The sequence below is a fragment of the Vanessa cardui genome, chromosome 5 (genome assembly GCF_905220365.1).
Source record: "Vanessa cardui chromosome 5, ilVanCard2.1, whole genome shotgun sequence".
In the NCBI taxonomy this organism is placed as follows: domain Eukaryota; kingdom Metazoa; phylum Arthropoda; class Insecta; order Lepidoptera; family Nymphalidae; genus Vanessa; species Vanessa cardui.
In genome coordinates this window covers 10109003-10123940 of record NC_061127.1, presented here as the reverse complement: position 1 = coordinate 10123940, position 14938 = coordinate 10109003, and the positions used below count along the sequence as shown (strand labels likewise).

The following is a 14938-nucleotide window of genomic DNA, read 5'->3' as shown; positions in this document are numbered from 1 at the left end:
TTACAGATTAGTAAAATGCATGTTATATATAGCCAATACTCCCGTTAAGTTCAGAAAAATACATAAGTTACCCTAAATATAAATCCAAATTGTCTTTATCAATAATATATCTTTGTTTCCTGATGCTGGGTAACGAAAATAGAAAGTCCACGTTAAAACGGGCGGGCGGATAATTGTAGCAATGAGATTTTGACCTTGAAGTAAGAATTATACGAATCTATAAGCCTTGGGTTATTTTGATCAATATTTTCCGATATTACTACTCAAACCAATATTTACAGTATTGAAATTTCTCAGCAATGACATGTTAAAACATATATTCTTTATTGCACTAAAATATGTTACAGTGATGGTACAGTAATATATGTATAGGCAAAGGTGGACTTATCTCTAAAAGAGATTTCTTCCAGTCAACCTATGGAGGAGAGTGATAGTGGTGATGTAGCGGACAAAATAGTGCAAACTGTAGTATAGAAAATATGTAGAAACATATGAAAATATAAATACTTACATAAATAAAAATATAGTACATAAAAATATAATACACAAAATACATATACTACGTATTTTATTTATATATACTATATAAATACATATACATACATATTTACAAATCGATGTTAATTTAGTATACAAAATAAAACAGAAAAGACAGGGGAGAAGTAAGGTTAAAATGAAATGCTTGTGAGAGAAAATAATGTAAAAAACATACTGATAAATAAAGTAATAATGTACCTAATTAATATTTACATGATTTTAACATTCTCGAATGGATGGCTGGTTGTGGTATATAATTATGCTGAATATTATATGCGATTATACTTAATATTTATGTATATGCGACTAGTCGATCACAAGACTTCTAGAAATTTCGCAACTTAATTTGTTAAGACTTAATGTATTGTAAACTGACGAGAACTATTCGTACGTTGTACTTTTTTTTTACTAGCGATCCGCCCCCGCTTCGCACGGATGCAATGATATGACATTACAGTAGAAACTTCTATAATTATCAGTGTTTCTTTACGAAATTGCCCATGTGTACCTTCTTCTCAAATAGCTGGCATCAAAATCTGTTGCGAAGCTTTAAAGATTTAAGCATACATAAGGATATAGGAACAGAAAAAGCGACTTTGTTTTATACTACGTAATGATACAGCCTTATCGCCATTCTCTACCCGGCCAGTAACTTTTTAACACTCTCTAAAATTAATTTTTAGTTAAACAGTAACAATTTCCTAAATTTTAATCAAGAATCCTCTTTAATTTTTTCCACATCTACCGCTGAAATTCCCATTATCTTCTATATGACTATAGTCCCATAATCACTGGGATAAGAATCGCTATTAATATATAAGATTATGCAATTGTAGTAAGCGGGATTGTCGACAAAACGCTTTCCGAACGAAACTCGCTAACTTTAACAGATACATGAAAACTTAGCTTGAGAGATTTGTAGGTCTCTAAATTTTGAAAAGTTTGTGACAGCGTAATTTATCTACTATCAGTACAAATTATTTCTCACATAGTTTCTAAAGCTCTTTTAATATTAGTTTTTCTTTTCTTTTGGTATAAACTGTGATATGTATCAATTATTTTATCGTTTTAAATAATCTCTTCTGTAATAAAAGTGAAAAAGAGTTCGGCGTATTTCTCAATAGACATTTTGATACTAATATTTTATTATCTCATATTTCATGATTTGTTCCGTGTTAAGTTCGAAAGTTCTTATAGAATATCTCTATAAATATACACATATCAAAATTTGAAAATAGAATATTGTATATGTATTGTACCTAATTGCGATTTAATAAGTCTATAAGAACTAGCGCGCACTGGTAACTTTTGTCACGGTAACCGTTTCGTCACTCTTGTCGAGTCCATGAATATGTATGGAGGAGCACGTGACATTTGTGTCTGTCATATGAGTGCGGGCTTAGGCTAAGGCTAAGGCTAAGGCTTTGCATCTATCTCTAGTTTATGGGTGAAAATTATCTGTGTTAAAAAAAGTAGTCGAGTTTTCTGTCAAAATATTTACAGTGACTGCTTTGGAGCTAGGAAGTTGGCACACACAGCCATGCCTCGTAAAGCACTTAAAGCCGTTGATCCCGCGCCTGATCTCACTCTTATCGTCCCGGATTGCCGTCTCATAGGATTGTGCGAGTGAATAAGAAATATGCCTATCTACGCGCATACAATTATTAGTCTTAGTTACATTATTATCAGCGTAGTAGGCCATGAAGTTGGCATTAGTGACTGAAAATTGTTCAGAACAACTGTATATGGTGTTAATATTTTACTGATGAATACTGATATCCGTTAAGTATGCTTTTATTGAAATTTATTATAGGTAAGTAGATTGGTAAAATGGCCACCTGTTGGTAAATAATCACAAACACTCATGAAAATTGCAATTTAAAGTAACATTAGTAATTTCTTACACCGTTCCCAATGTTGATGGGAGGGTGAAAACATTAGAAACCAATTCTCCTTCTTTTGTGTCTGTATTAACGCTATCTTACCAAGGCCCCGATGATAGAAATGTAATATTACAAGGCATTTTTGTTATAATTATACGATAAGTGCATGGTATGCTAATGGGCCTGAATAAAATTATATCACTTAATAAAGGCTTACAAATATTTGATATAATTATATTTTTTTGTTTTCAGTAATACAATTAAATGGTTTCAAATGGTTAGTGTAAGTAGTGCACAATTAAGAGCCTGAATATATTAACGATATACTGCATTAATATTCATACGAATTTAAAAAGGTTTTAAAAATAAATTGTTAATTAGAGAGCGCATAATGTATAACAACTTATGTAAACGTTATACCACGGAAAAATAAAAACAGAAAACATAATGACGCTCGCAAGCTATAAAAATTCAAGCTAAAAGCAGACGCGTGCGGAGCTCTTTCATCACAAAAAAAAAAAAAAACTAAAAATTACATAACATGCTCATGACACAACTTTTGTTTATAAAGGATGTCGCTGTCTTTGCCCAGCGATGCTCGTAATTACGACAATTTCAAACAAATAACAGAACCTTTGCCGTTGCTCAATTAATATTGCAAAGATATTCGTGTTTGTTTTGTTCTTCTGTTGTAATTTGCGACGGCCGTACAAGTTTAAAGCGCCATCGCCGGAGGCGAGACGTGAAATAAAATGTAAAAAGCAAACATCCACCTAGCCTACTTACATACGTTGAATGTATTTATTTTACTTTATATTCTACGTTGAATACACTGAAAGCAATGTAAATATCCCACAGCTGGACAAAGGCTTCGACTTGTTTCGAGAAGGCTTTAAAGCTTATTCCGCTGTACTAGTAGAATATTGCTGAATATAAATGAGAAAGAATTTCGTCGGCAGATTAACTCACAATTTTGGCATGACATGTATAAAAAAAAACAAATGAAATATAGAAAAACCCAGTCATGTTCTACCGGATTCGAATCCTCAATGTTTATCTATCAATCAATATGTTTGTTATTGTATAAATATGCAACATGATATTAAAAAAAATTGATCCCGCTGAGTTTCTTTCGCCGGTTCTTCTCAGGTCTGAGGTGTTATATTCCGAACCGGTGGTAGACTTTTGACTATCAATAAGAAAGTGTAATTACTTCTATTTTGAATAATGATTTTTGACTTTGACTTTGAATGGACCATTGGCTCTTCAAAATAATAACTAAGAAAATTAACGTAGTTTAATCCGATGAGTTTAAATAATATCAAACTATTAAAGCAACTTTCAAACTTGTAAATCATAATTACAATTAGTAAGGTGATATCTCTTACGTCTTTGAGTTGACTGTCTGTGATTGCTGTTTAAGGTTATTTCCATCAAACGACGAGCAAGTATAAACTCTTATGACATTGAATTGACATATCTTGATATATCTGAGGTACTTAAATAAATAAATAAACATTAGACAACGTCACATACATTACTCTGATCCCAATATAAGTAGCTAAAGCACTCGTGTTATAGAAAATCAGAAGCAACGACGGTACCACAAAAACCCAGACCCAAGACAATATAGAAAACTAATGAATTATCTACATCGATTCGGCCGGGAATCGAACCCGGGACCTCGGAGTGGCGTACCCATGAAAACTGATGTACTCAAAACTCGAACACGGAGGTCGTACTTACTATGGATTCTTCTTCTTAAAAAAATCGTTTAAATATCGGCGAAGATACTATCGTAACTTTAGAAGTCATACATAAGTAATTAAACGCAATACTGCAGTATTATTAATAGAGGTATACCTATCAATCAAACAGCATGTAGTGCAAAAGCACAGCTATCAGGAAATCGTATGGAGTATATAAATCTAAGATTTGTTTGTCCGTAATTCTTCTATTGGAATGAGCTAAAGCTGACATTAAGTCTGTATGTTGTATCATTATGTAATTTCCTATAGTTAATTTTAAATGAATTCCATTCTATTTCTAAGATAACAACAATGCTTTTTTTTCACCTCTATGTTTTAACAAAGACACTAAAATGTGCTAATTAATTTGTTTAATTTTATTGTTATGTTTTTTCTAATTATCATTTACGAACATTTCTTCAACATTTTGATTCTATCACAAGGTAATTAATTTAAGAATGTAATAAGTTACTGCACAATGTAATTAGGTAATATATGATCTATTTATAAGTTTATCTGCTGTAATATTTCATTTCTCTATTCGATCGTATTGAAGCCGTGAGTATTATACCAAAACAGGTAATATTCCAAGATTATTTTAAATGATATAATAGAAGCCAAATCATTAAAAAATACACGATAAAAATGATCATTATTTTCGTTCATCGATAGTCGTAGAGTTTTTAATCTTGAGTTTTCAACGTAGATTAAAAATCGTTTTTATTCAACAAATGGAATCAAAACAATGAACATCTTCAATCATTGAAAAGTAGACAATAGATGTTGTCGAGGCTAGATTGATGTACTTACGATTCCCACATACCTTGAAATACTGATTGCTTTCAAACAAATGTGTATTTTATCGCTTGAACGAATCAAGAAAATGTACGGATTTTAATCTAAGGTTACAACTTCGATTTATGTTGAGGTAACTTTTGAATGGTTTCAGTATATCTTTCGGTTTATCACGCTTCTTAGGATAAGTGATGGACCCGTGGTTAGAACGCGATCTTAACCGATGAATGTTGGTTCAAACCCAGGCAGGCACCATTGAATATTCATGCGCTTAATTTTTGTTTATAATTAATGTCGTCCTTGGCGTTGAATGAAAACATCGCAAGAAAATCTGTATGTGTCTAATTTCACCGAAATTCTGCCACATCTATATTCCCAGTCCACATTGGAACAGAGTTGTGGAATATGTTCCAAAACTTCTCCTTATATGCCTCCATATAAGGAGAAGTTTTGGAACATATTAGCTTAGCCCAGAAGAGGGAAATTAACCGTCTGTTAATGAATTTAGTAATTTGTAAATATATTTCTTTGATAGGAATAAAAGCATTTAATCGAATAGGTTTAATAGAAGTCATGATCAAATTTCTAAGAAGACTGACTAGCACAGGCTATCCTCCATATTATAGGGTACAAATGCGCTCGCTTGTATAGCCCTATGAGGAGAGAAATACAATACGACTGGAAAAAAATCACGCTTTACCTTTATTCAAATCAAGGGAGTGTTAGCATATACAACTCCCAGATTCCTTGCCGCTACTGAGAATTTGTCGACAGCAAACGCAATATTTTTTTTCATTGGTCCGATCTTAATTTAGATCCAGTTCAGAGCATGCAACCTGATAAGACTCTAATTCGACTAGGTAATCATTAAGACCAAGTAGTTCGGACACATTTTTCTTCAAGTAACCTGAGTGATAGTAGAGTCGGGTTCAAATGCTGAATCATTACTCTCAATTTAGAAAAGAACTATATGCATGACGTTCCAAACGAATAATACATCCAGTTATATATACGAATATTTATATAGTACAAGTTTTTGATGTGCAAATTAATTAAGCGGTATTGAATATTAACGTATATGTGAAAAAACGTAAAGCGCTTTAAAGCGTTTATTTAGTATGACAACTTTTTAAATTAGGTTTATATTTGATGGAATGAAGTGTAAATAAACAAAAAGTCATACATTTAATATACAACAATATGCTCAACATACGTAAATAAGAATTGAGTTTGTAGATTAATTGTCCTCTAGCTTTCACAAAACATTCATTCGATTGTGATAGAAATTTTTCGAGTTCTTCTATATACACCTGGACTCTTTATCTAAACACAAAAAACTAGAGTTTTTTTCTTCGTATTCTTTGCCTTCAATACTATCAGTGCAAAGGTAGGTCAAGTAGGTAGTAATTATTAAAAAAAAAAGGTTTTTTTAAATAGCGCCCGCTCTGGCTTCACATGGGTGCAGTACTGATACTAAATATACTACAGAATTCGGTTAAAAACTTTCCTCTTGAATCACTCATCAATCATCTATTAAAAAACGCATCAAAATTTGTTGCGTAATTTTAAGGATCTAAGCTATCCCTATGTATATAGGGACAGACAGCGATAAGTGACTTTGTTTTATACTATGGAATGATAATGGACTTTCTTAATTTGAATGCTCAGCGAGTGTCATTTCGTAATATAATATAAGAATAATTTGAATAACTAACAAAAAAAATCAATCATACATAGCTACTATTCACGGTGACTGCTCAAGTGAATTTTTTTTTTTATTTTTTTTATTTTTTTTTATGGTATAGGTTGGCGGACGAGCATATGGGCCACCTGATGGTAAGTGGTCACCATCGCCCATAGACATTAACGCTGTAAGAATTATTAACTATTCCTTACATCGTCAATGTGCCACCAACCTTGGGAACTAAGATGTTATGTCCCTTGTGCCTGTAGTTACACTGGCTAACTCACCCTTCAGACCGGAACACAACAATACTGAGTACTGTTGTTTGGCGGTAGAATAACTGATGAGTGGGTGGTACCTACCCAGACGGGCTTGCACAAAGCCCTACCACCAAGAAATATATTTAACGCCCTGATATTTTTCAGATACCCACAAAAAATATCCATATATTTACTAGAATTTCTCTGATTTTCTTTGTATTTAAGTATTTCTTAAATAATTATCAATCCGTCAAGATCAAAGTACTTTAAAATATCATGTCATTACCAAATAACATAAAATTACAAGAATATTTTCTTTTAAGGCATGGAAGTCTGAAAAATCGGAGTTCTATATGTTCGTTTATCGTTAAGCCTTTTACTAACTTCTTAATAAAAATAATATCCATGAACAGGATTTAAATAACTCCAATGATAAGATTACGTATATATAATACTTCTCAATAAGGAATCTTATTCTGCTTGAAAGTCTGGGAGTCAATCACAGAATCTTGACATAATTAGTTAGAGATCATTTTGTGTTTCAGATAAATACCAACTACTAAAAAATATTTATCTGAATATAAGCATCTTCTGTACTTTTGTTGTTAATACATTCTGAAATATCCATTAACTACATTATGAAATAACAACACCGAGCTGAAATTTGCATCTTTCGATTATATCAATTTAATTGAATAACATTTCAGAACATTGGTTCTTTATGAAAGAAGAAATGATCATTGGATCATTTCTTCTTTCATAAAGATGAAAATTTAATGACATACCGTGATGAAAAGAAAACGCTTCAAGCTATCCGTTGCTAATATATTAAAATTCTCCGAAATATACAACAATACTATATCACATTATATGTAAACTAATATAGAATCAATCATAATAAAACGGTTGATTGATATTGACAAGGATACTCTATTAATTGCATGTTATACGCGTAAAAGGATTGGTCATGTTTAATCTAAAATATTGTTCGAAACGGTTACCGTCACGAAAAACGTCGGAAACCTAAATGAAAATTGATTTTGGACGAAGTGAAACATAATTAATTTACAGCTATTGCTCTTTTAATTAAAAAAAAAAAAAACAGAAGACAAACGAACAAATGGGTCACTTTAATAATCACCGTCGCCTAGAAATATTGGTTCTGTGATAAATATTAATCATTTCAAACATCGCAGCATCTGATTAAGAGAACTAAAATATTATTGTATCAGTAATTTCTCACTTATCCTTCAAAATGACAAAGTATTCCAATTTTGAATAATTGTGGCTACGCTAAATGTAACCCACTCAGTCTGGCTTGCGCCTTTGTAACAGATTAAAGCATTGAAATATATATATATTTTTAAATTATATTAAATAAAATTAAATACTTACGAAATGTTACTAATCAATCACATCTCATAATCACAATCAACAATACAAATCCACAACTTGTGAGACGAAAACTGTTTCGTATATTTCTCTAAACTTCATTAGTCACTCTCCGTTATATACACTGACCAAAGTAACATACGAAGGATCATTTTAAAGTCGACCGTATATTCCCGATAGTTCTACGACGAAGAAGCTCACGACACAACCTCTCTCCGCAAGAGTCGGGATCGGACTGAATGCCTCGCGCCGGTGGGCAGCCCACACGTTTTGAACTTACACCTTTGAGCTACCTGAAATGTTTCACTGGCCTTATATTTACATAGCTTTAAAGGCTTTTTATACGAATACTTTTTTTTATTTATATTTATTTACTAAACCTCTACTATGTATATTTTTAATGAGTACTGAAATTTTCAGTGGTTGTATCGATACTTTACACCCTATTTTTAGTCTTAGTGATTTCAGCAACATTTTTATAATTTGGTATCAATTTTTCGTAAAAAATCGGGTATCTTGTTAATTTTTTTTTTATTAAATCTTTAAAATAATTTAACAAACATCTTATTTGACTTTATAAAATACAATAATGATTTTTTATATTCATATTTAATTTGTATAGTTCGTATGGTTTCCAAAGCGTGTATAAAAGTTGTATAAATGTATAAAACTATATACACGTTATCCATTCGCAACTATATGTAAATATTATACCGTAAGTATTTAGTCAATGTAAATAGCACAAAGCTAAATAAAAGTTAAATATACATTCATAGAATGACATTTTAATTTTGAATCTGATACAGAATCTTAAATTTTTTTATCTAAATATGAATGTAACCTTAGTCACTACATACATTTAAAGTAATGGTTGTAGATTCAAACCCCAAGTCCGGCCGATGTATAGCTATTAGTTTTTTCCAATGGAATGTCTCACTAACAGCCCAGAATCTGGAAGTTGGAGTACTTTCTTGAGCCTTGAAAAGCATGTGATACCGATCCTGCTCCTAAATATTTTTGATCGTGTTGAATTTGCCTTTCCATTAGATTATGAGAGTGCCTCTGTTGCCGAATAAATATTCTCAACTATAGTATGTCCTGTGTAGTTGGTGTAGGGCCAGCCAATTGAAAACTGTCAATACATCATTTCATAACCTACTATCATAAATGTTTTTAGGACAACCTTAAATCTGAAGTGTCAAGAATCAAAGAGGAATAAATGTTATCAGTTTCTTCTAGTAGCTGAGCCCGCATGTGTAGCGGAGGGAGGTCAGGTGATAGGTGTCCAATGACCTTTTCTTTACCCCTTACAACGTATATGAAAAGATTGAGCTTTTGAGACGTCTAAGACTAGCCAGTGGTAAAATTACCGTCGTTAGTAATTGAATATGGACTTGATATTGTTAGGTTTTTCAATAAATATAGTCACATAGTATAAGTATCATGGTATGCTGTAACAATTTAACAAGACTTGCGACTTCGCATCAAGTATGTGTGTATTTTATTAACTAATCACTATTAATGATTCGTTTTACTGTCTAATAGAAGTATTGTCTATGAGACTTAATTCAGAAGGCACCAACTACTATTTATGGATCAAAAAATTGATATAAAACTTTATATATAATTTATTTAAAGAAATTGCGCATTCTATTGATTTAATAAACATTTTAAACGTCAATCAAATAATTCTCTTGAAATACTAAATAATAATATTTGAGTTTTAGTTTTAAAATTATACAAAGTAAAACGACGTCCGTGCTTTCGAATAAATATAACCTCTTCGCAAAGAGGTTTTAAGATTGGCGCGTTCGTGGTAAAAAGAACGTCATATCTAATTATTTATATGTTTTTGTTTATTTATATTATCATAAGGATCTGCATTCAAATATAGTCAAGTAATATAAGCTTATACCAGATCACCTTACCTAACAGAGACAACAAATATAATGAATTACTAAATGTCGCCCCACGAATACGCTCGCGTTATACGGATTGGAAAGAGCAACAGAAAGATTGACAAAACTTGTCTCGTATTTTAAATAATAGTATAGATATCATTCTTAACAAATTTGAAGTTACAGTCAAGGCTAAACTACTGAAGCGATTTTCATGAAATTTGGTTTAATTTTTATATCTAGTAATTAACGAACAATCCAATCCAATCCTTTAAACAAGTCAAACCGCGGGCAACAATTTCTATAATATAGGAAAATTTATTCGATTTGTATAAAGTTCTTATATATCTTGGAATTGACACGAAGCCTTGATTGAATTAAAACATGACTTACGTTATGTCATTGTTAAATGCAATTGTTCCATCGAATAAAATGCAATAGAGTTCGACATCAATGGAGTAGCTTCAAATTAAACAGTCTTTTTTGGCTTACAATTTGCAGCGCTTTGCTAATCGATCGCCAAACCTATTTTTGCCGTGTCAGAAAGTTTTTCGCTCTTCGAACCTCGCTTATTTTAGCTTGTTTTTAGCTTTGATATTTTTAACTAGATTACACTTTCTGTAGGTGAAAAATTTACCTTCGAATTTATTAAATTGTTTGTTTTTTCTCGGTGTGCTAGCTTAAATAACAGGGAAAATAAACTCACAACGTATCAATATGATATAGGTACGGTAGTATTACTTATGAAAAGCTAATAAATATATCTCTTTGAATCAATTAATGTATAATATTAACTACAAACAAAGTTAATCAGTACATTTAATCTTGGTCTCTTGAAACTAAATTAGGTAGATAAAGTAAATGTTAGGATGGTCGAAGTCTTAGTTTCATTTCGGCCTATCTCTCATAAGCCAAGTAAAGGTAGTGCGATAATATACTTCACCACTAAAAATTCATATAAAATGCTGTAATATGTATATGCTTATGACTATTTTAAGGATACAATTGTCTGTATCCTAAATAAGAGTAAAGTTTGGTAAATGATTGTTGTTGTGTGACTAAAACTGCTTGCAGAGCTTAGTATACTTGATAAGCCAGGTTTGCTTAAGTGTTATGGAGGAAGCTAAAGGTGAGATGAGACAGTCAACGTGAAATAAAGTGAACGTAATTGTCAAGGCAAGTGGTGTGTGGTTCTTGCAATTATTTACCGGCGAGACATAGGGGGATGGAGAGGTTTTGAGACACCGCCAAGTACGCCTTGGTTCGTGTAGTGCGACTGCACTTGGGTAGCCGTGAACGCGTATTATGTTCCCACTGACTTCTGCTCTCCTGGTATTCAATTTCGTGTTCCAAATAAAATGAATTACGTAAATACACGCTTTTTATATAAAACAGTAGCTACATATTTTAATTAAATTCAATATAAAATGTATGTGAAAATAAAAAGGAATTCGTCGTTTTGTATAATTTTCCGACCCACACTTAACCTGAAAAGCGTATATACGTTTTAATATTTTATATTTTCTCTCTCATTATGAAACTAATTATGTTATACATTAGATAATGTGTAGTCTGTTCCATGTTTTCCCGTACGCATATTACGAACAATGATTAAAAGACTACTGCCGGCTGCCGGGATAGCCTACTACGAGCACAAAGAACTTAAATCTTCAAAGCCGGCGCTGCTGTTATTATCTCAGTCATGCATAAAATGTACCCACTGAATTGCGATCTGCAATGCTACGTCTATGCAGAAAAAAGCAAAGTAACCTGCAAATATCCCTTCACTTCAAATGACTCTTCGTTTAAGGAAATGGTTTCAAGAATATTCCAACATGACAACGCAGTACGAGTTTGTGGATAAGTGTCAGAATTTTATCCGACACGTTAAGCACGTGGTAGCTGTTTGCTAACTAGTTTTAACTCCCAATATTTGGTCAAGTTCTAAGAACTTCGCTAATTTCAATATTAAGCAGAACAGTTTATTTTGAATTTTTTGGGATGCCGTAGTTTAAATCAAAATACAAAATGTAAATATATTTTATTGAAACGTTTTCGGGGTGAAAAAGAAAAAAATGAATTTTAAAGGAGAACTCTCGTGATTTACATACTCTATTGTTATATTTATATTGTTTACGAATTTAGTTAGTATCATTACTATAATAAGAATCATCGTTATTTATACGCTTTGCCTGCTTTAAAAGATATAAATATGACTGTATAATATTGTGCGATATTGACTGTAATAATTATTAAATATATAATGACTACTGGTAGTAGTGGAAATAGTAGGTCTGCTGTGAAACTTCGCGTTTATTTAAAAGATTCTTAGGAATTCTGAGACCTATGACAGGTTTTGTTTTTTAATTTATTTTTTATTTCATTCGTTATAAACTATAAGTCACTTATTTGTCATGGCGCCAAATTATTAATTGAATATCAAATAGATAAAAAATAAATTTGTTGGAATTGGACTTTGTCAAAGAATGTTCTTTCTTTATTTTATCCCGAATCCTGTTTTATTTTCAGCACATATGGGTGGAGCTCTTCAAAATGAGACCATAACCAATTTTCTTTGTATAGCTATCGCCCCATATTCACAAAAATCGGCTTACGCTAATAACATATAAGATGGCGTCCTGACTGATTTCGGTTACGTCGTCCAATCTCATGGGAGACCATGAACGCAGGATGTATTACAGTGCATAAGTTTGTTCGCAAACTCAGGTGCACTCCCATAATCCGAAGGGACGGTAGCTTCGACCCAACCGGAAAGAGTTCAGACGGAAGATCAAAGGCTTTCCATCTCACGCAGGATGGCAGCTTGGGAGGCACTCGAAATTTAAAAACTGTAGGCCATTATTGAGACATCTCAGAAAACTCTAATAACTTGATATCGGCCTGACTTGGGATGTAGCTCGTAATGTAAACGAGATGGCCCAGTGTTTGGAATGCGTATATCCTAACCAATTATCGCGGGTTCAAACCCAGGCAAGCACCACTGTATATTCATGCGCTTAATTTGTGTTCTCGGCGGTGAAGGAAAACATCGTGAGGAAGTATGTATCTAATTTCTTAGAAATTTTGCCACATGTGTATTCCACCTACCCGCATTGGAACAGCGTGGTGGAATATGTTCCGAACCTTCTCCTCAAAGGTAGAGGAGGCCTATAAAATGCTATGAATTTACTTGGTGGTAGGGCTTTGTGCAAGCCCGTCTGGGTAGGTACCTGGTAACTGATGAGTGGGTACTCATCAGTTATTCTACCGCCAAATAACAGTGCTCAGTATTGTTGTGTTCCGGTTTGAAGGGTGAGTGAGCCAGTGTAACTACAGGCACAAGGGACATAACATCTTAGTTCCAAGGTTGGTGGCACATTGACGATGTAAGGAATAGTTAATATATATTACAGCGTCATTGTCTATGGGTAATGGTGACCACTTACCATCAGGTGGCCCATGTGCTCGTCCGCCAAACTATAATAAAAAAAAAGCGATACGGAGTGAGGTCTTGCTGTTATCTCAACTGCTAATTAATGCGAAATTTGGAATCTTCCTTTTTTTTTAATTTTTGTGTGATAATTTTGCATTATTCATTTCTGTTACGTCCCAAGACGGTCACGAATCAAGTGTTCTTAAAAAAACGTTCTAGAGCACTTTTGTTGATAAGGATATTTTTCCTGTAGGATATTTTATATACGGAGAAATTGACTACTTTGAAAAGGAAAAATTAATTTAATACTTATTTTAGATAGAATTCCCCTCCAGGGATAATGAATGTCAGTTCTTTAGAATATGTAATTATGTATTATAATATAAAATCTTTATTTTTTATTCCTTTTGTGATATAGATACGACTTTTAAAATATTGTCTCTTAAAATAATTTGTTATATTAAAAAAGATTTTAAAAGTAGAATTGTAGTTCTTTTTAGTAAATATTTTTTCCGTATCTTACAGGTAAATGCTCCGACAGTCAAATAGTTGCATGTTTTCATAAAAGTTTTAGTAATAATATGTCTTAATATATTCGAAAAGAGTTTAATTTCGTTTACGAGTAAAAAGTCATAGTTCAAAATTCGAATAAGTCAGCGTCAGTTTCGAAGCTATATACATGTATTGTGGTACCGTCGTTACTTCTGATTTTCCATAACACAAGTGCTTTAGCTACTAACATTGGGATCACAGTAATGTATGTGATGTTGGCCAATATTTATTTATTTACATATATAGGAACTTATATTTATGTATATTTATATATAAATATAAGTATAGATATTTGAGGCCTAGTATTAGTTATTTGTAACTTACAAAGTTTTGTACTATTGTGCAAGAACGATTTAGTATTATAATTAGGAGCAGTCAACCTTGCATATCACTTTCGGATATTACAAAATCGTGTTCATTTCTGAGTCAATTTCAGCTTACAGAATAACTAAATGATTAGTTTGTTTTCGTACAATTCTCTTTATTTTAAATACGTACAACACTCATTTGTCATTCCTCCCGCGGTTTTTCCTTATTCTTAGCTTTTTAGACTACAACTATTCATTCAAACATGTTCAATATACCCTAAATTGAAAAAAGTATTCCATTAAAAAAAATAAAATTTTTAAAAAAGTTTTAAAACACCGATTATAATCGTTTTCATTGGAATTATTCCCGAGAAATTTTGAGTGTTGCCTAGTGTTATTACTGCTTGTGAAAAATATTATTGTTGGTAAATGAAAAAAACATATTTTA

The 14938-nt window shown here is 32.1% G+C and overlaps 1 protein-coding gene across 1 annotated transcript in view; it reads right to left on the bottom strand.

The window, feature by feature from the left end:
* Positions 1 to 8520, bottom strand: part of LOC124530075 (chaoptin-like) — a 30778-nt gene extending 22258 nt beyond the window's left edge. Inside the window, exon 1 of the mRNA XM_047104064.1 lies at positions 8303 to 8520. The gene's annotated coding sequence lies outside the window, so the exon portion shown is untranslated. The remainder of the gene's footprint in view (positions 1 to 8302) is intronic.
* Positions 8521 to 14938: the final 6418 nt, after the last annotated feature.